The sequence below is a fragment of the Xiphias gladius genome, chromosome 10, assembly GCF_016859285.1.
Source record: "Xiphias gladius isolate SHS-SW01 ecotype Sanya breed wild chromosome 10, ASM1685928v1, whole genome shotgun sequence".
In the NCBI taxonomy this organism is placed as follows: Eukaryota; Metazoa; Chordata; class Actinopteri; order Istiophoriformes; family Xiphiidae; genus Xiphias; species Xiphias gladius.
In genome coordinates, this window is record NC_053409.1 from 21,115,116 (window position 1) to 21,136,368 (window position 21,253).

At 40.9% G+C, this 21,253-nt stretch overlaps 1 protein-coding gene across 3 annotated transcripts in view; it reads right to left on the reverse strand.

Moving 5' to 3' along the window:
* The window catches only part of frmd6 (FERM domain containing 6), a 29,680-nt gene extending 19,803 nt beyond the window's left edge, over window positions 1–9,877 (reverse strand). The window contains exon 1 of one of the 3 annotated variants that reach the window (XM_040137706.1): window positions 9,533–9,877. The gene's annotated coding sequence lies outside the window, so the exon portion shown is untranslated. Of the gene's footprint in view, window positions 1–7,797; window positions 7,880–9,532 lie in introns of those variants that run through there. The other 2 variants (XM_040137704.1, XM_040137705.1) reach the window with 2 other exon arrangements.
* Window positions 9,878–21,253: the final 11,376 nt, after the last annotated feature.

Sequence of the window (21,253 nt, forward strand, 5' to 3'; positions counted from 1 at the left end):
TTGTTTGCCAGATTGGTGCTGTTTCCAACACAGGAAACAGAAAAGAGAAGGCAACAAACGATTCTTTATTACTGCTTTGAATAATCGTTTGGTCAATGAAAATTCAGAATAATGTCCATCACAAGCTCCTAACCCAAAGTGCAATCTTCAATTTGCTTGATTGTACAAAACCAGGAATTTGATATCATCAAAGATATTCATTTTACCATCACAAAAGACAAAGCAGCAGACTCAGAAATGACAACCTGGAAATGTCTGGAATTTTTGCTTCAAAAATGACAATTGACTGATTATCAGAATCACTGCAGATTAATTTTGTGTCAGTCGATTATATGATTAGTTGACTAATTGACTAATGTTTCATTTCTAGAAAGGAATACCAGAAAACTTAGACCATGTCCACACTAATCCTTTTTCTCAGTTTTGAGCTTCCATCCACACTAATTCAGCATTTTTCACACCTGAATACAGGCATCTTCAAAAGTTTGTCCCCATGTGGTTAAATATGAAAATGTCAGCTTCGCACTTCAGTACTACAAAAACTAAATTGTGAGTTTGGCTGCACTGAAGGAGGCACAGGATGGGGTTTTAACCTCTGGGACCCAGCAACATAACTAAACTGTTACATCGTCTTACCAGATGATGGCTTATACTTTTTGCCAACTGAAAAACAACATTTAATCATTTAGTCACTTACTGTTTAGGTATGTGATTATGAATAGACACCTTTTTTTTAAAATTACCATAAGTTGCTAGTGTAGACATTTTGACTAGTAAAACAGTGTTTTCCTAATTTAGACCGCTTAGTTTGGGCATGAATAGAGATAATCATGGAAAAGTATTTGGCTCTCTTTGATGGAAAAACAGCTGATTCTGGCTTTCTGTAAATGCCCCAAATCTACCACCACAAATGGCGTTAAACAACTTAAAGAGGCCTTTTAAGAACTATTTCTCTCAGGTTTTTATTCGTCAGGGTCTGAAATCTGTGCACAAGGTGGAAACATTCACACATCCAGCTTAATTGCGTCTTCCTGTAGAAAAGTTAATGGCCCTTGAAGCAGGCTCTGTTGGAATCATATCACATTTCATTTACAGACAGAAATATGATTCCTGACTTCCACAGACACAGCCGAGTTATGACTCGTTTATTATGTTGTTGAATGGTAACAGTGATAGCGGACATCTTGTGTAGAGACGGATAATTCAGACATAACTGAGTATAGTCATTATTGATGGGTTTAAAAGTGTATTGTGTCATGTCTGGTCTACACACGAGACGTCACCACAGAGGGAATGTCCACTGTGAAATTAAAGGGTGGATTCGCTTTCACTCTCTGTACCAGGAACACTGTGTGTGAGTGAAGAGAGTGCTGGATAATTAAATTACTGCTGCTTTCCATCCCCCTTTCACTGCCGTGCAAAGTGTGATGTAACACTGAAGTCCATCTAAAGCAACACATGCACAAAGAGCAGCCAGCTGAGCTTCCTCCTGCCTTTCAGCCCTGAAACAGGGATTCTGTCAACGTGGCAAACCTCAGAGTCAGGCATGACACCAAATCCCACACTGGGATACAGAAAGAGAGGGCCTCTGTCACAACTATGCGTCTCTCTCTCTCATTCTCTCTCTCCTTATTTGACATCAGAGGGGTGAAGAGTCTTTGTGTCCAACTGTTGGATGGTGAAGCCTAAGAAAAACTTCCTCTGCTTGGAGAGGGAGGAACTAACCCACTGAAGGAAGCTGTCACCAAGCCGATTTAAGAATAGCTTCAGGTACAGTGTGTGTCAAAAGCATAAGAAAAAGGGAGAGAAGTAGAGGGTGGATATATGCAGCAGAGGGAGAGAGACCAGGAGGGAGGGAGATGGAGTGAGACAGCGCTCAACGCTCAGGCATGAAAAAAGAAAAAAACTGCTGCAGTCAGGAGAATTCCTCACCAACATCTGCTTCTCATTCCAACAATGGCAGCCTTTGATTCCTGATGCACACAACGAGTAGCAACACCACCGACTCCATGTGCCCACAAACTGCATCCCCTGACAGCATCCTACAACTTGGCGCAGCACACAGGAGCTGTAATCCCTGATCTGGAGCTAAATAGTGTTTTGACATAAGTCTTACTCACTTTAACTAAATTATTTTGTTTGGCTTTACCTGCTTTTAGAACTACATGGGTGCATCCAGACCATTCAGATAGAGTCAGTTAGGTTGTCAGTTACAGAAAAGCCAAGTCAACTCACTTTCCAGTATTTACAAGTGCTCGTTTGACCTTTTGGCGCTACTTTTACGATCTTGTTTGATCAGTTGAAGAGTAATCAGCAAATATTTTGATAATCGATTCATTGCTTAAGCCATTTTTCAAGTTTGAAATGCCAAACATTACTTAGTTCAGGCTGCCTGTATTTTAGGTATTTAGTATGCTCCTTTAGTATGTGACAACAAACTGAATATCTTTGGGTTGCAGGCTGTTTGTCAGACAAAACAAGACATTTGCAAATGTCACCTTTGACTACAACAAAATTTACATATTTGCTGGTTCCAGCCCCTGGAATGTGAGGATTTGCCGCTTTCTGTTGTCATTCAATAGTAACCTGAATAGCTTTGGGTTTTGGGCGGTTGGTTGAACAAAACATGACATCTGAATATGTCACTTTTGCTCTGAAAAACTAGCTCTAGTCCTAGTTGTGTTTGAACTGCAATATTAATAAGCTGAGGAATACAAACTGAACTAAAAACCAACCAATCTTGGAACTGAAGTATATTTATCCTTAAAAGAACATTTCAAATAGTCTGTTGCAACTTTTTTTGCTCAGAAGAACTTAGTAGATACTAACACTCACAAACAGAAACTAAAACATTCCCTAATCATCTAAACAACATCTATAGCCATTCGAAATGTACATTAAACTCCTATTTAGTAGAAATTAAGAATACCACAGAATCAAACAAATCAAGTTATGGTACTATGTTCACAATATGGAGTCACTTTATTTGTAACTTTTTTTCCTGGAAATGAACTTATGTAGGAGCTTTAAAAAAAAAAAAAAAAAAGTTAAAAGTAAGTTTGGTGCCAGCAGCAGAAATACAAAGCAAATCCTAATTTTATGCAACCAATCATATGGAAGGAAGCCTGTTTCATGGGCTGCAGATGCTGACACACGCTGCCCTTGCTGAAATATTTAAAGGGCTCCCTTTCAAAGGGCACGGCTTTTATAAATAGTGCCAACGACTAAATCCGAGTGGGAACTGGTCTTTTTTTTCTCCCCTCGGTTCCCTGCCAAAAGATCTGTTTATTCAGCTGATGAGAAATGTTGCTGAGCTGACGAGTAGCTCTAAATCACATTGGTCACAAGATGGGATTAGCCTTCACAATGAGACTTCCCTCCTCTTCCCCATTTAACCTACAGATACACTAAAAGGAGGGGCTGACTGTTCAAAATAAACAGGAAGAAGCACGCTAGTGGGCGACATGCTTGACCACCCAAAACACTAATTTCGAATAGTCTAAACATCTATTTTGGAACATCTGTCTGGCTTGTTGTGATGTCAGGAAGTGGCGGTCATTATGTACTGGCAAAATACTTGTATGTTTATTTTTACATAACAAATGAAGCTACCCTGACTCTGACTGTGTTGTCTTTTATATATTTGTATATCTCTGCTGTCAACAGACTATAGATGGTTTAAACATATAACTGTGACCTTGCTAATGTGAAGAGAGCCTGAAAACATGTTTAGCTGCTCCCCCATAAATACCTGGGTGCCCTGTCTGTTTTTTTTAGCCTTTAAGCCTAATCTCAGTTTGAGGGAAAACACTATGCAGTATCTAAAAACCTTAATTCCCATGATCCCTTGCCCATAAGTTCATCTAGCAGATATTTGTATGTTGACTGGGAGAATTCCTCGTCTATTTCCACCCAGCTCGCAGAGAAGGCAAGCAATCTGCTTTTGGCTCACAGTCAAATTAAAGTCTGAGAACCAAAACCAGATTTTAATGATTTACTGCAAGTTGATGAAATGTAGCATCCGAATTATGGTAATTAGCCACAGCACAGTCAGTACTAGCTCCAGTAGATATATATTATTAATATATATTACTTTAGATAAAGTATAATCTGCGCATTTCCTCATATAAATACAGGATCTGAGAAGTAAATGCCTGGGTGTCCTCCTTGATCAAATGTCATGCTCATTAACCGCTGAAGGTCAGGCCTGCACACAGCATGGTACTGTAATGCTGTTATATAATTCACAGAGAATTGTCGAGGAATGGATGGTGGGTGGCTTCAGGCTAAACTACTACTCACATAGGAAATATAATAATATAATAAATATAGTAATTTTACTGCACATTATCTGAATTCACTGGAGAGGTTATCTTACTGGAGAGGAATTTGGAAGACTTTTCACATAATTTGGCTTTTGACTTTCGATAAGACATGCAGCTTTTGTCCAGGAATTACTGGGGATTAAGAATCTGGAGCGCCTCTCTACTTGATTAACCATCCTCCGTCTTCATGGAGATGTAACTATGAAAGTGACAGGGAAAGACTTACTCAATGCCTGCCTTCACTAACAGCCTTGCAAATGCCAACACACCGGATTGACAGCTGCCTTGCTGGAACCACTTGTTAGCCAACAATTAAAAACTTGAGGCACCAGCTTTAAGTGCAAAGAGATGTGATGTGGAAAGACAGGATGTGTGTTAATGCTCATTCTTGTCAGGGATGGGAATATTTGGGAATCTCGCAATTCAGTTCAGATTCTTGGTGTCACAATTAACTTCAAATCAATTCCTACGTAGGAGAGAAGGGGGCACAGTTTTTAGGCTCTTACTCAAGCACGAAACCATTCACTCATACATTATATTTGGTCTGGTAAAATGCAATGTCAAACATAATAGGAAGTTAAGCCAATTGATTTTGTTGAAGGTCACTATCTGATGAACAGAAAAACGCAGAGAGTGTTGGAGTACGCAGCTTTTTTACTGATAAGAAAGTTTGGCTGCACTAATTTAGAAACCAAGTTACAGTCTGCAGTGTGTATGGGAATACTGATCGCAACTGGCTAAATGTTTTTTTGTTGGACAGAAACTAGTTTCTCTCTTTTGGAATAGTTTTGCTGCAAGGCTAGAACCAAGGAAATGAATTTTTATCCACAATGCTGCAGAACTACCGGTCTTTTGAAAGGAAACAGATTTTTGACCAAGTTAGTTTTTATGCCCCTATCGGAGTTGGCTACAAGTTTTGTAAAGTTGGGATGTGTGCGTTGGCTGGAGTTCGGTGTTCTCTGGGTGATGATGTACAAAGTACTCACAAAACACATCTTGCAAGGCTTATTATTGGGTTACTAAATCAAAATGTAACCAAACACTTGTCTTCTTTGTTGAAAAAAAAAACAACCCAAAACCAGCAGATAACTTGTGTGTTTGCACTCTACACTGTCCACAGTTGATTTTTGTCCTTTCATTTGAATCACCATCATTTTATTAATGATGTTCAACGCTTTGACTTTTGCAATATGCAAACTTATTAAAAATCGTAGATGATCATGACTGCAGTTCTTATGTAAATCAAAATCAATTCCCTTGCCCCAGTTAAAATGATCACATCTTCTCACACGTAAGGAATGATCAGGTGAAATATGTAGGCTCTCTCTCAAAAAAAAAAAAAGCAACAGAGATCTGAAGCGGTAAGGTGCAAAAGTCAATGCGTTCTCAATGAAGTACAACTTAAGCTCAGCTACCTTTATGGAAAAAATATTTCAACATTCATAACATCTTGCTGCCATGTGGCCCCGAGCAAGGAGTGAGAGCACACACACACATCTAGACACACACAAATTTCAAACCGCTCCACTGCCAGACGTGTTAGAACAGAGTCAGCAGTCGCTCCCTTCCCTCCCCGCCCAGCATTAGGGCTTGGACTGTGCATGAGTAACCCCACAAAACTAGCTATCGCAGTGCAACACACCGCGGCAACGTCAACCCAACCATTACGTATGCTCGAAATAGAGCAAGCAGCATTAAGGGAGAGGGTTAAAAAATGAGCTGCAATTATAACGAACCCCAACCAAACCCTGTTGTTTTGTTTAAACGAAAATCTTCCCTTTTGACTGAATGAAAAGGGTTGTTGCAGGTGATCTGATCTGTTTCCCATTGTGCAGCTTTTGTAACAGGGATTGTCTCCTATTGTTTACACTGTCACACCTGCGGAGTGTGACAAAACTGAACTGCCGTATGTCTTTTTACTCAGGAGAAAAAAAAAAAAGAACTGTGCAGGAGTTTATCTGCAGCATTTTATGAAATTAAAAAAAATAATAATACCTGTAAATATTTGAAACTTGGCAGAGTGTGTAATAAAATGCAGCTGTATGAATTCACCTCTCCCAGAGCACTTGGTAGTGGGCCAGCATTTCCTTAAGCTATGAAGCACTTCACAGCCTGAAAATTACCTCAATGGAAACAGAAAGTATAAAATCATGTAAGTCCGCAATTTGGCCTGACTGTTCAGCTTACACCAAAACCCAAATAAGACTTACAACTGTTATTACAACTGGTTATAAATATGTAAACTTTGGCACCAGGAGTGAACCTGGGTCTCAGTAAGACATCTACCTGCTAAAAATCCTTCCAAAATCAACAATGGATCATACAGGAAGCACCGAGAGCTGTAGTGAGAAGCGGGTGAGGTAAGTGGATAATATCCTCAGGTGCTGGCAGGTTAAATCGCTATGGTACACTTCCTTGAAATGACTCCATATTCACTGAGGAGGCCAAGCAAGCAGAAGAAAAAACAACAATCCAAGGAAAAGGGAGAAAGGGACACAAATGCAGGAAGAAACAACCCCCCCCCCCCTTGGTGCACTTGAGACATGGATATGAGGAGTCATGCAACAAACATCCCTCCAGTCGCTGGAAAGGCATGCAACACTGATTTTGGTGGTTTTCATTTAAAATCATGCTTCTTGCGGTCTCCTGTAGGTCACTTCTCTGGAAATCAGGCTGTTTAAAAGTTGACTTTCCTGAGACACAAAGTTTGCATCCAAAAGCAGCTACATGGGATAGATAGTATATACTGAAAGCGCCAGAGAGCGCAGGGCACCTTTATAACTTACAAGAAGGACATTTAACTGCATACACACCCACATACTGTAAACACAGAGGACATAACACATGTGATAGGATGGTAAGAGATGGAGTTTCTCCTTCTTTATGGCAATAACAGTAATCTCAATCTTTCTCCTGGACCTGTAGCACCCACACACCTCAGTTACACTGTCCTGAGAATCAAAATATGGTTCCTCTTACAACTAATCTTCAAGCAACAAGGCTGGAGGGAGACTGGGCGAAAAAATCCAGTCAAGAGCATTTATAAACAAGCAATTGAAAGGTATGAAAACCCCCTCCTAGTGTATATCCGACTTCCCTGGGAGAATTTGCATTGTGAGGAGAGAATGATCTAAAATGCATTTAACATTTTATCTCCAGTTACCTATGTATAGCACCACAGACACTTTTTTCTTCAGCTCACGTACTGTGTCTAAAAGTTTTCGTATTCATGGCAGAGTTTTTAGCATCAGCGAAAGCCAGTCCCGAGGCTAAGGATTCAGTTGAGCTTTTGATGCTGAGTTTAATATTGAGGAAAATCACTGATAAATTTAAGAAAACAACAGATCCAGCATTCACTGGAGTGTGTATGTGGCAAACAATGTCATGTGTGATGTGTGGTTTCTACATGATAGCACAGCAAAGTGAAGGTAAAACTTTCAGGATGAGATAGCATAACATATCGGTTACTCACGGAAAGTGATTAGTGGAGTTATGAAGGGCACTGCCTCGTGGAATTCCGGGCCATCTCATCAAACATTTCTACACAGATTAAGGTGAATGAGTCACCGACACACACACACCAACCACCTTTGTTCACACATTTCCTTTTGGTTTCCTACTCAAGCAGTGATCTTCCTGTCCAGCCAGCACCATCGCTCTCTTTCATCCACTTTGCTCGGTTACGCCACTGAGCCAAGAGAGTGTCACGATCACAAAAAACACAAGTTGTTTTTCTTCCGTTATTCCCCCACAGCTGGCGCGGGCACCTGGACGGCAAGCCATATACTGTATGCTGGGGGATGAGCCGCATAAGGAGGCTGTTTAGCCGGCCATGTGTACTGGGTGAGTTTCATATGTTACCAGTCCTTACAAGGAATCCCCCTTACTGACCGTGCTGATGTCTGCAAGGCAAGCCAATAGTCTTGATTTCATTTGTACATTGCCAGTTTGAGAAATGCAATAAACATCACTGCCCAATGTATGTGCATTGTGAAACAATGTTTATTACATTACATTAATCCCCATTATCACTAAAAAAAAAAAAAAAAAGGACATATGAGTAACAGATTACTTAAAAGAAAAAACCACCATAATGACACACGTTCAGTTGACAAAGCATCCCCTCAGCTGAAGTGCCCTTGAGCAAAATATCAAGCCCACAGCAGCTCCAGGAAGTGCTCACCTTCGGAATCTGACCTCCCTGGAAATGGAGCAGGGATAAAGATGATTTGATTTGAGCGTAAGTATTATTCAGACAAAGCAGAGCAAAACTGGTGGACCCAAACCACGCTCACAGCCTAAAATAAGTTAAAACTCTGCATCAAAACGTGAGGATTCCCGTTCCCTTTTTGTTCCTGATCGACCTCTAGTCTAATATTAAACAGGGGGGGAATTGTTGGCATTCCTGGGTGCTAAGAAAACAACTTTGCAGTTTGTTCAAAAGAAAATAAAAGCATACTGATCAGCATGGGTTGCACACGATTTTGTGCCATTCAAGCTCCGACATCCACATTACTTCTCGGTACCGTTGAAGGTGACGTCGGTGGATATCTGGGGCATTACTGGCATGGCAACTGCACAGTAATAAAATAATAAAATAAAAAAAATGGAGGAATTTGGACTATGTTTTCCAAAGAATTTTGTCCTTTACTGTTGCGATGCACTGGATAAAAACATCCGCTTTACACGACATAGTCGCTTGTTCGCGAGGGCTCCGGGTACGGCAGCGTTTTGCTACGAGAAGAGTACGTGGTGAAGTTGGTACACGGTAGGGGAAAAAAGTGAGCAAATATTTAAAATTATATCCCCTACTTTACCCACTGGACAAGTCTGAGTCATAACAAGAAGAGAAAAAAAAACCCCTCAACTAAAAAGAAAAGAAGTCGACTTGAATACTCATATTTTTATGGCAACGTTCCCAGTAAAATATCCTGGCAGCATCACTGCTGGTGAAGCAAAGACCAACACGACGCGGTCCCGACTTTGCTTTGAAACGGGCTCAAACTACACAGGTTAACCATTAAAGAAATCCAATTAACGGGAGCAGACTCCATTTTTTTTCTTTCTCTCTTTTTTTTTTTTAAATTAAAAGAATCAGATTTGCTGAAATGACGTCACGGGACTCGTAACCGTTAAAATTCCCAGTGTGAAGGGATAAAAACGGATAAAGGCGCTCGGTGCACCTTAGCCAGCATGTCAAAACTCACCGTTTAACGAGAAAACGAGTTATTCCTTATGAGAGCGTTAATCCGACAGGTTTAGTTTTGCGTTCCCTCGGAAGCAGAGGGAAAGAAATCCACAGTTTGGAAAGACTTCAAGAAGTTTCGCAGGAGAGTCGTCGTCGCTCGGCCCCTTTCGACGATAGCCACATTCTGTCCCCGCTGGAACTGTAACAAGTAGATAGGAATACATGTGCGGTGGGTGGAAGCGTAAACGTGGGGAACCGGGGGTGATGATGAAGACTTCAAACTTGTCTGAATCACTAATGTAGAGTCAAGTAGTCATAGCTACTAATTAATAATTCCTCAGTAGCCTAGTCGAGAGTATACTTGATCGGTTTGGTGTCCGTTTATGCCCGTCGACGCCGTGTCGCCCGCAGCGCACCCCCCCCCTAATGGCGCGCAGACTTGGTATCGCCCACGGCTGCCTCTCATTCCATTCCTCCCTCCGACTGCGCCGGACTGGGGCTCTGGCGCATTCACTTTGGAAGTCACGGCGGGGAGAAATAGTAGCTCCGTCGCCCGTACGTATTAACAGCGCGCTCAGAAAAAAAGTTTTGTGATGTGGGGCAGTTTATTTTTACGCCCGAATCACCAACACCCTGCAGCTGGGCCTTCTTTCATATGGCTTCTCTGACCAGAACCCTGCGTGTCATAAATCTGTTCAGAAAATAATTACGAAATGCTTAATTATATGATGTTATAAAATGATCATAAAAATGATCATAAGCAAACCTACCCTTGGGTGACTTTGAATTTAATAAGCAGTCCGATTTTAAGTGTCTATTTATGAATAAAATAGCAGAGTATGTGAGTTTTGTGGGGAGGGTTACTCGAATCAAACAAATCAAACTGACTTTAAATCAAAAGTCACTTAAATTAAATTCGTGCAATAATATTCACATCACCTTTAGTGACTAGTTTATTTGTAGTGTATTAAAAAATCAAGGCTATTGAATCATTGGTGACCTAGAATAAACAAGCTTTAAAGAGAGACGTCCTGTCGCAGACTGTCATGTTTTTGTGTTTCTAACCTCTAAATCCTCAGCCAAAAAGTACAGGTAGTAAGGAAATTAGGAATGTGGGGAGCCAAGAGGATGCTATGCTAGTAAAGCGCCGCCACCAACCTTACATAAATAGAGAATAATCTAAGGCTCCTGAGAGGGCACCAGCTGTGCATTGTGCATGATATAAATGTACATATGATTCATCTCCATGTTAATTACGATAAATTACTTGTGTACTGGATCCTCATGCTTCTCCTACAGCCCCGTCCTCACTGTTCATGATGTCAGCCACTGGTTTAAAAGTGGGGAGAGCCCCTCTTAGTTGACACGGTGACCTGTAATTAGTGGTGAGGGGCCCAGACTCTGCTCCGACTGCTTGTCAGAGAAAGAAATGGAGTGCCAAACACGAAAAGGGGCGCGGAAGTGTGCCTGGTCAAGCCAGGCTAAACCCCCCCTGCCCAGACTGCACACGGCTTTGAAGTCACGTCAGAGAGGAACCTCTGAACAACAAAGCTACCTAGAGACCATTATCGCCAAAAAAAAACCTGCAGACCACAAATCCTTAATCCCTGGATCCAACACTGAACTGATCAGGTTACTGTAATGTGTGAGGCTCTAAAAAGAGTCAAAATGTGACGTCATTTGGTGGACGATTGGCAGTGGCATACTGTATCGTGTGATGCCAACAATAAAAGCCCAAAATTACCTTTTACCACCAACTGATTTATGCAAACTGTTTCATTCAAAATTTTGGTTATCCGAGCAGTTTTCTCTGCCAACCAGTTCCTTGTGCCCTGCACTCATATATAAAGGCTTTGTTGTCTAAAACACAAAAAAAAAGACTTTACTAAACACAGTCCATAGCCAGTGTAAGAAAAGCCACTCCGAATGTGACACACCTGACATGTTCCACTGCTTATATCCCCCAGAACAGAGTGCGTCAAGTGCATCATTCCTTTCTCAAATTGATTAGCTTTCCCTGGCCGGGCTGGAGGTACAACTGGGAGCTGGTTGTGCTTTTTGTTGAGGCAGTATCTGACTAATTGAAATAATTCCCTCTGGGCTTCTGTCTCCCCAGGGGAAGATGAGTAGCCGCCCACCAGACTTCAGTCCTCGTCAGGGGTCCTTGCCCTCAGCCCTTCCCGTGACGTAAAGTGACACATGCAGCTACTCCTCACCCCCCCCAACCAAGGTAACGCCATAAAACCATGACATTTTCACACAAACCCTTTTCTGTTTTGCTACACTGTAACACCGAATGAATAATGATAAAGCACAGTCAAGATTACACCTATAGGCATTTATTGTAACCACAATTTTGAAACAACCTGAGTGAAAATATTCTATGAAGCACTAGAAGTGACACAAAAAAATTTCTGTTACAAATTAAATTACAAATGAGCGACCAGATAAAGTTTCAGATGACTATAACTAAAACTATATGGCCAAAAGTATGCAGACATTAGAAATCACACCCATACGCCGTGTGCCATAGGTCAGGGCTTTGTGCAGGCCAGTCAAGTTCTCTGTGGCTTTGTACACCGAGACATTGTCATGTGCAAACAGAAAAAGGGCCTTCCCGCAGACTCTTGCCACAAGGCTGGAAGCACATTAATGTCTAAAATTCGGGCGGTATTTTTGGTTTTGTTAGACCCCGGGCATTCCCCAAATTTACTGGAAACTTTATTTTGTCGGCATACAAGACCATTATGCACATTTGCTACGAGTTCAAATCTGACAACGAGCGTTTGTTTTTCGAACTCCTCGGAGCTGGGACATAAAATCTAAGAGGCCATGCTTTCAATCAAAGCGCAGCAGATGTCGTCTAATTGTGGTCATTTGCTGTTCTGTTATGTAAGGATGCATTCCAATTTTATTTAACAATGGTGGGTCAGCAGAGGTGGAAGCCTCCCTGCTTTGAGTGCCAGATCAAACGGTACTATCTGTGTGATATATTATTGTCGGTCATGTTTATTTTATGTAGTTTTCTTTTTAATGAGTTTGGATGTAGATCTATTCTGAGGCAATAAGGCAGATGGCTGGTCAGTTGCATGAGATTCTTGATTCAATATTCTCATCCCCCTGGGAAATATTGGGGAAACAGAGGAGGAGTATCCGCTCGGAAGATAAATTAGAAACTGTTGGGGTGAAAGGAAGGTTGCAAGGTGCACACCAGAGTGCAGTAATTCTATTGGAGTGCAATATTGAAACAGAGCACTGAAAGTTTTAAGAACGAACGTCCTCATCTTGCAATATTGGAAGGAAAGTGCAGCCATAATTCTGAAGCCCTGGCACGCTGTAAAGTTAGATGAAGAACAGTACTGTAGAAACGTGCTGTGATCCCTGCAGGCGGACAGATAGATGGGAGCATTGATCTACGTAACTGTGCCAAAGCCCTCCTCAGATGCTGTCTGAGAATCTATTAAGTTCTCTGTGGCACCAGTAATGACATTGTAAGCAGAAATAATGGCGCAGAGATTAGACAACTCGTTATTCTGTCCATCAATTATACACACAAAACTGTTGTGATGCAGCTTTTGATAGCAAATGCCAGCAATTACCCTAAAAATTTTCCCCACTTCCCTCTAGATTTGAACATTGTTTGTCCACATTGTTGATAAAATGACGGCACTTGTTTTTTTTCCGTTTCATTGTTTGACTGAGACAATCGCTGCTGTTTTGCTGACACAAAAGGGCCAAGCATTTGCCACTGAAACATTCAAGTCATCGTCACATCTGCATAGTCACCAGCTCATTTCTCAATGCACTTTTCACTGGAGGACAAGCGTTGCAGCATGACAACAAGAGCGAGAGTGAGAGGGGGAAATATAAAGAAAAAAAGAAAGTGAGGGAGTAATGGAGGGGGGTGGAGGAGTGTGAGTCACCAGATGGTACAGTGAAAAGAATACACAATGGTAACACTACACTTGTTTCTTTCAATATGCTTATGTAAGCCTATACTGCAATACTATATGCAGCCCAGACACAGAATGGAGCATTATGTTGGCATCATATTGTCTAAAAAACCATCCCTTTGATATTGTACAAGAAGATGTAGTATTTTATTTAAAGATGCAGTACACTGATACAGTATACTGGCACACATTCAGTAATGGAGGATAAAAGGTTTTAAGGAATATTTTTGTTAATCCAATATTTTTTATGGCTGATGGTTGGCAGATTACGTTATTTTTATGTAGTTCATCTTTTGCAACAGTCTTAAAAGGAATAAAACCTTTTATTCACATAAACTTGTAGTTTATTACAACATGGGAACTATATTCGCAGCTCTAGCCATGTTTACGATCTGTCGGGATAATACTGCACTTGTGAAAGTAATTTTTAGGATCTGGGAACATGGCAAAATTGCCTAAAAAAAGTTTGATGAGGCAAAACGTCTTCATGATCTACAACTAAGTCCAGTTACCCTCGATTCAACTGTTCTTCCATACTTGCATTGACCATTAGGGGTCAAAAATACTGTATATAAAGAGCTGAAGTCCTGTCATTTGTTTTTGCAAGCCTCTGTTCCGTTAGCATCTGCAACACAATGAGCTTTACAATTGAGGGTTTCTTTCATTGGTCTTTCTAAAATGCTGAAGAATGATACTGGGGCCATCGGTCCATATTCTGAGTTAAAAGGACATCTGCAACTGAGCTGGTCAGTAAAATTGGAACACCTGGCTATTTTAACCAGGATTTAACAACCCACTGATACAGCAGAGGAAGAGGAATAGCTACAGGCAAGAGGGTTGGACACTATTCTACCTTTCTGGGGCTTCAGAAAAATACCATATTGATATATACCTAATTTTAACACACCTTTGTTTTATTTAAATCATTTAAATAAGTCAGTACTCTTTCCTAACTCATCATCTGAATGTTTCATCTCACTATGTGCAGTGCTCTTTGAAAATGTGAGCCAGGATACAGTATGTGTCTGTGTGTGTTTCGGGAGCAGAGTGACGTTTGTTTTGTTTTTATATGGCATCCACATGGATAATGTATCAACATGGGGTCATGCTATTAGCTGCGAGTCAATACGGGCCAGATCTAAGCACCAGCTGTCGTACCTGGCCTTGTCCCTATCTCTTCACACGGTCACCTGGCGCTTTGTCAGCTCTCCTGGGCTCTCAGCAGACACTGCATTCCTTGTTTAGTTGGGTCCGTTTAGAAGAACGTTAGTACTATAACAACATGTTCTTAAGCGGAAGGTGTCCTGTGGAGTTGTCTTGCAAACCACCACCAACTTTCAATCAGTGAAAGTTGCAGCACAAGTGCATAGTGCTTCGCCCATGTCCTTTTGCGCGTGCATGGTACAAGAAAACGGGGACCAACTCTTAAAAGTAATGCTCCATAGCTCTACTAGTGGTCAAAAACTCCCCAAGGTACCTTCAAACACAATTGTATTAAAGGATTAATTTTCAGTTTTCATAGATTAGTCCAGATCCAGGCTGAAGTTTGGAGTTACATTATTTAAACCTAAGTATTAAGCTGCTCACTTGACTACACTTTGAACCATTTGCCTTCATTTTGTAGCACAGTTCATTTTGTCAGAATAGGTGTCACTGATCCAATGGAACAATCAAACATTGATTGGAACTTTCATAAAGATCACTGAAGGGTATATGTGCTAAATTATTCATTCCATGTAGTGAACGCAATTCTGAGTATTGTGTGATGCAAAATTTATATGTGCTCTGCCCATGTGTGGCCTCTCTGACCACAAAAAGATCAGGACGGGATAGATTTTAACAGACTACTGAGATAGATGGCTAATGGGCCTTTTCATGACAATCGTAAACAACAATTATTGATTTTGTCTGTCTGTCACTGCTGGTTCAACTTTGCTGTGAAAGGCCAGAGCCAAAGATCAAGGGCTGCGTGTCACTTGATGCTGGTCAGTCACAACTGGTCCTTGTGCTTTTGAGCAAGGTTAGTGAGAAGGGATGGATGGATAGTTGGCTGTCTGCGGGCTAAATTCAAGCTCAGTTCAGGGCAGGTTTTGTCCTTTACTGTTACAGGCAGATTTGTCTTTGCTTCCCTGATGGGTTGACCATACATTTCTTTCACGCCAATATGAGTCCCTTCAGCATGTGTTCATTGTAAATATGTATTGAACAGGGGAATAAACATAGCACACAACTAAACTATGAGATCTTGCCACCTGGAGCTGGTGTAGAGGTTGTGCTATTAATAACTATTATATATTAATATTGTGTGTTGTCTGGCAGACAAGGTTAAAGTTTGTCAGTGAAAAGCTCCTGAGCAAGCAGCTGCCTTGTGACTGATGTGTGCACAAACACAGGACAACTTGAAAACCTTTTTTCCCCCAAGTCCGTCAGCTACCGTTACCCAAGTTACGGGCGATTAGCTACACTCTGAAAGACTGGAGTTTATTGTTACTTCCTAAACTGAGAAGCACATCCAAAGTCCATTAACATGAATTAAGATGTTTACCTTTTGGTGAAATCTCAACCGTGGCTTTCAGTCAGCGGGTTATTGTCTGTCCCGCCACGGGTCACTGGTTGTTCTTGACTCATAAATCACCTGGGCTAACCTTGTCCAACATCTCGCATCAGGTTTATGGAGGATTGTAACAGCGGGGATTAGAATATCTGTTGCTGGGATTAGCGTTGATTGTAATCGCTGATCCTTCCCATCCGTAGAGGTCACAGAGCTGGAGGCCATGGAAAGGCTGGAGGCTCAGGCGCAACGAAACAAACACCCCCATCTCCTTCAGGTGCTCCCCACCCCCACTGAAGGAATGTGCATGTATATTTGCTCTGAGCCTCATTGTTAACTCTCAGTCTCTGCACCACATATGTTGTACTGACGAATGGATCATCCCATAGTATAAATATCAATTCATGTAGTTATTATAAATGTTAATAGTACATGCATGCTGACCATGGGCAGGTCATTATAGCACTGTGGTATCTGCTGGATACTGAAGCGAGACCCCCCCTCCAGTTATGACTCTCTCCCCCTTTACTCAAATTAAAACATTCTCTGAAAATGTGAGTTGGGGGTTGAGTACAAACTAAGAGTGAGGATCTTGACAAAAAGAGAGACTGATTTCACTGAAAAATAAACCTTACCTGCTTCAGTATTTTGGCGATATGTAAAACTTGTCTGCTTGGCAAGCTTAGAAATTTAACCTCGGTCATTATGGTCTAGCAACTATTGGCAGACATTCTTTGGGAGGATATTGGTCTAATCGAGGGGCATAGGCAGTCAGAAATTATTTTACAGGTGGCTCAATCAGCTTTTAAACAAAGCGCCAAACTAAATCTGGTGCTTCCTTGAAATTCACCATCAAACAGTCCCTGCGATTTATGATTTGATCCGTCTTCAACCTGCCAAACTCAGTCGATTTTCAGTGGATGTTTTCCAAACTGCAGTGCCAGTTGAGCTCAAACGATTTGGTGATAAAATGTGCAATTTAACTGTGCCACATGTAGGTCTACGAAAATGCCTGAGCAAATGTATATATATTTTTTTTATGTCACTCATGTCTGAAATCAGATTGAACAGAGCTTAATTGAACTACATTCACAATCTAAAAAGACACCTAAAACAGTGGTCCACAAAGAATGTTTGGCAGCCAAAGCTATTTCATTAATAATCCCAAAGCCATTTCTGAAGTATTTATTTTGAATGCAGATGATCTATATGTTTGAAGCTTCCTTTATGTTTTCCTGGTCAAAAGACAGAGTAAGGATGACAGTGATCTGAAGCACGTTTGAATGTGGTCAGATCAGAGATGAAAAGAGTAGAATGTGCTTTTTCTATTCACATTAAACTACACCCATCAGAGCAGATCGGACACTTCTAACTGGTGTGAATCTGTCTCTTTCAGTCACCCTTTGCTTCCATCTGTCCTGTCATTTTCACAGTAGAACACTGAGTAAAGCTGTCATGATGCACAGTGTGAAAAGAGAAGCTTAAATACTGTCATGACATCTTCGTATCAAAACTCATTTAGGCCAAGCAGAGAGTGCAGGGTCGTGGCTGGGGTACAATGACAGAAGATGCCAAGTGTCTCTTAGGTTTCAACAGCCTTGAGCAACCTTGCTTTTAGTATCTGTACCGAGTCTGAATCAGAGTCCTTGACTGTATCCTAAACTAAAACCTTTATTATAACAACACATCTACACTACAAGACAAAACAGGATAAAATAGAGGACATGTTGCTGTGGTAAACAGACAGAGTCTATAGAGAGAATACCGTGTTGTGCAGAGAAAGAAAAGGGAAAGAAGGGAAAAAAGCAAATATTTGCCCTCACTGGAGAGGTGTTTGGGTTTCGGGCACCTCGTCCAAAGTCCAGAAACTAAATTTGGTCTGAGCGCTTCTTCTCTTCTTTCTCTGTCTGCCAGTCGAAACTGAAACAGGCAACACCAGCGGGTGCAAGCATAAATCCCGAACCCACAGGTGTTGTTTGACCTTGAATTCCTACATGCGTGTCATTTTTGTTGCTAGGATGAAGAACGATATGATGCTCCCAGTGTCTGCATAGAGGATTATAAATCTGGTTGACGCATGCCGTCAAGGCTGGGAAAGCTTCCCAACCGTTCGCTGTCAGAAATACTACACACACCGGTAAAGACGAACTCACTGTCCTCCCACATGTTTCACTCCCTGCGTGTTGTGTCTCAACAGGCAGAGATAGCGAAGGAGCCAAGGATGGGAGGGGAATGAAGAGGACGCTGGATTAAATTTACTGAGACGGGGTTGGTGGGTGGGTGTGAGAAGTTGTCAAGGATTACACAATGAATCAGAGCAATTACTGACAAGAGACAACTTTCAAGTACTAATGTTAATACCACCAGAGTATATTTATATAACAGCTCTACTTGTCATGTTTATATGACACTTAAAGTGGAAATATTTGTTTTAAACCCTTTCTGTGCTATTCTTAGAGTAAATAGATTCATAACCGCACATCACATGAACCTTTTATTATATTCTTAATTGTGTGTATGTAGTAGTACCAGCACTTTTAAAGTGTTAAATGGACCGCTCACTTTTGTTATTGTTGCTATGCCTGTCAAAGTTTTCTCGCATGGCACAAAATGCAGTTTGTTAGTCACAAAGGTGACAGATTTCGAAATTCTCAGTAATTCTTTTAAACAACTGGTCCTTGATTTGATCAGCTGGCTAGCTAATTAAGCTAATGTTAGCTTAATGAATTGGTTGAAAATGTTGTCCCTGGCTGATGTTTTAATGTTTCGAAATTTAATTCCTTTAAAACGAGATTCTTATATATACAGTGTGCATTCAATGGCTACATTCATGATATCATGCTAACAGACTGAGGCTTAAACTGAATGTCCCAGGCGAAGGTTGAGCATCCAGATGATTCATGTAGAGGATACGAAAAGGAAGAAAAAACTTGATATCGTGATATCCATGCTGTGCTTCACCACTGGATCTCATGAGTACATGTTCAGTGCAGATGTGTTAGCCAGACATGCTAACGTTTGCTGCTTACTTTAGAGCAGATAAACACACTGTTAAAACAATGTCTTAGGCTTTCGGTTTTTTTTTAGGTTTTGGAAAAGCAAGAAAAAAAGACACCACCCTCAAAACTCTTTCAAAGTCGTGTATCGCTCTTAGTCAAGCCGATTGCTAAGCTATGAGTGGACAATTGCTTTTTGTGTAGGGGTTTAGCAAATGGTCAATTGTCTTATTGTGTTTTTATTGTTTATTGTTCATGTTTGATGCCTTTCTGCAGAAAGAATTTTGTCTTGTGGGACTATACAAATGTGCACTGACTTGAACTGAGCTGATACATCTTCGCTGATACATTATTTCATGCAATAACAGAACTTTATTAAAGCAACACCACATTTGACAAGCACTCATGCACTTAACATGATTTTGTAATGCACATGCCTTGCCTCATGTATTGTGCATTTTCTGTTTCAAATATTGAAGGAAAAATAAGTAGACCTCTCTTTCCCTCAGTTCATGTGGAACAAAAACATAGTGTGCTTGTACTCTTTTGAGAAATTGATTCAGTGCTGGCGGGACAGGAGCTGAGAGATCAGGCTCTTTTAGTCTCAGAGGGACATAGAGAGTGAAGGGACCGTCCTGTTTTGTCTGCTCTCCAGAGCGCAGAGCATCATGTGCTCACACAAAAGCTGAATGTTTGCATTTTATGCATCCCTCTAAATACGTCTCACACTGTCAAGAGAGAAGCTAAAAAAAGCAGACTGGATGAAAAGTTTCAAGGCCCTAGGGCTGTGCGAGAGAGGCACACTGGTCCTGCTGTGCAGTCACTGTTAAAGGTTTAAAGGTTTGTACTATTTTTTCCATGTAACAGCAGTAATGCGAGGAATGCTGTGTAGGACATAAAAAAGGACAAAAAACAAAGGGGCAGCTTTACCATAGAGGTGAATGAGTACAAGCAGCTGTGGTTTTGCATACTTTAGCCCCCATTAACTACAAATTGCTCTTACTTTTTCAGAAGCATTTTTCAGATTAATTTCCTTCTTTCCGGGCAGCCATTATTTTCTGTTTATGTTAGTTCAGCATGAAATTAAATTTTAAACTTTATTAAGTGAGGTAATTCATTAAAGTAACCATTATTCTGCTTTATTTATTTATGTTTTTGCTGTATGGTAATGTAGTTGCAAACAGAGAATACTTTGAGAAATCATCCTTTTTGGTGTGTTCAAGGGGGCTCCTGTATGTCGGGCTTAAGAAAAGGAAGCATTTTTAAAAATAACTAACCAAATCGTAAAGATAACTAAATCCTCCCTAAAATGGGTTTATAGTTCAAAGAAATTACAGGTCTCTCCAGGTCGATTTCCATTCTGCGTTGAAATAAATGGGAATTAGCCGCCGGGAATTGGGAAAAAAAATTCTAAAATGTGATGATATGCTTTGGAAGATGTTAGGCAGTAATATAAAGTAGAGCGCAGGTGTAACTAATAACATTATTTACCACCTGCATTCCAATTAGGTGCATGCTGACTCACTGGAGTAGTTTACAGGAACCAGGGCTAGATTACCAACAGGGTAAAGCAGACAACTGCCCTGGGGCCCAGACTCAAGCGGTCCAAAAATCCCCAAGTTCCCTCTGTATCCACTGGTTTTTTTCACCACTGGGGTACTATATCAACTGGGTCCTGCATTATTAGTCAATCTAGTGGGTCTATTTTTCAGAGGGTCCCCGTGTTTAAATCAACTTCAAAGACCTTTATTGTTTGTACTTAAATTGTTCTCACATTGTGCATTTTCCCAAAATGGGTGAAATGCACCAAAATGAAAAAATCCAAATGAGTCGTGTCTCATCAAATTACTAAAAAATTACCTGCTAGAGCAAAGTACAGAAAAGGTAGTATCCCAGTGTATGAGTCCTAGTTGGTTTCTGGGTCTGTGTGCAAAATATAATCCCGCTGCCACTACTCTATGGTACTTGATGGGAATGGGAAATGTGGGGCCCCCAAATATGTCAATGTGGCCATGAGTGGGACACTTAAATGTAATGAGCCATCATTAGATGTATTAATTATTCCTGTGCCTTTTATGCTATGACAAGTCAGAATATCTGCTCTGAAAAAAGTCCTGTTAGAGAACCTACATGTTTTCCATTGAGCATTTCATAGGCAAATGACAACAAGCAAACAGAGGTTCCCTAAGGACACATGGCACTGATGGACAACCACTGCCTGTCTCAGACACTAGCTCATC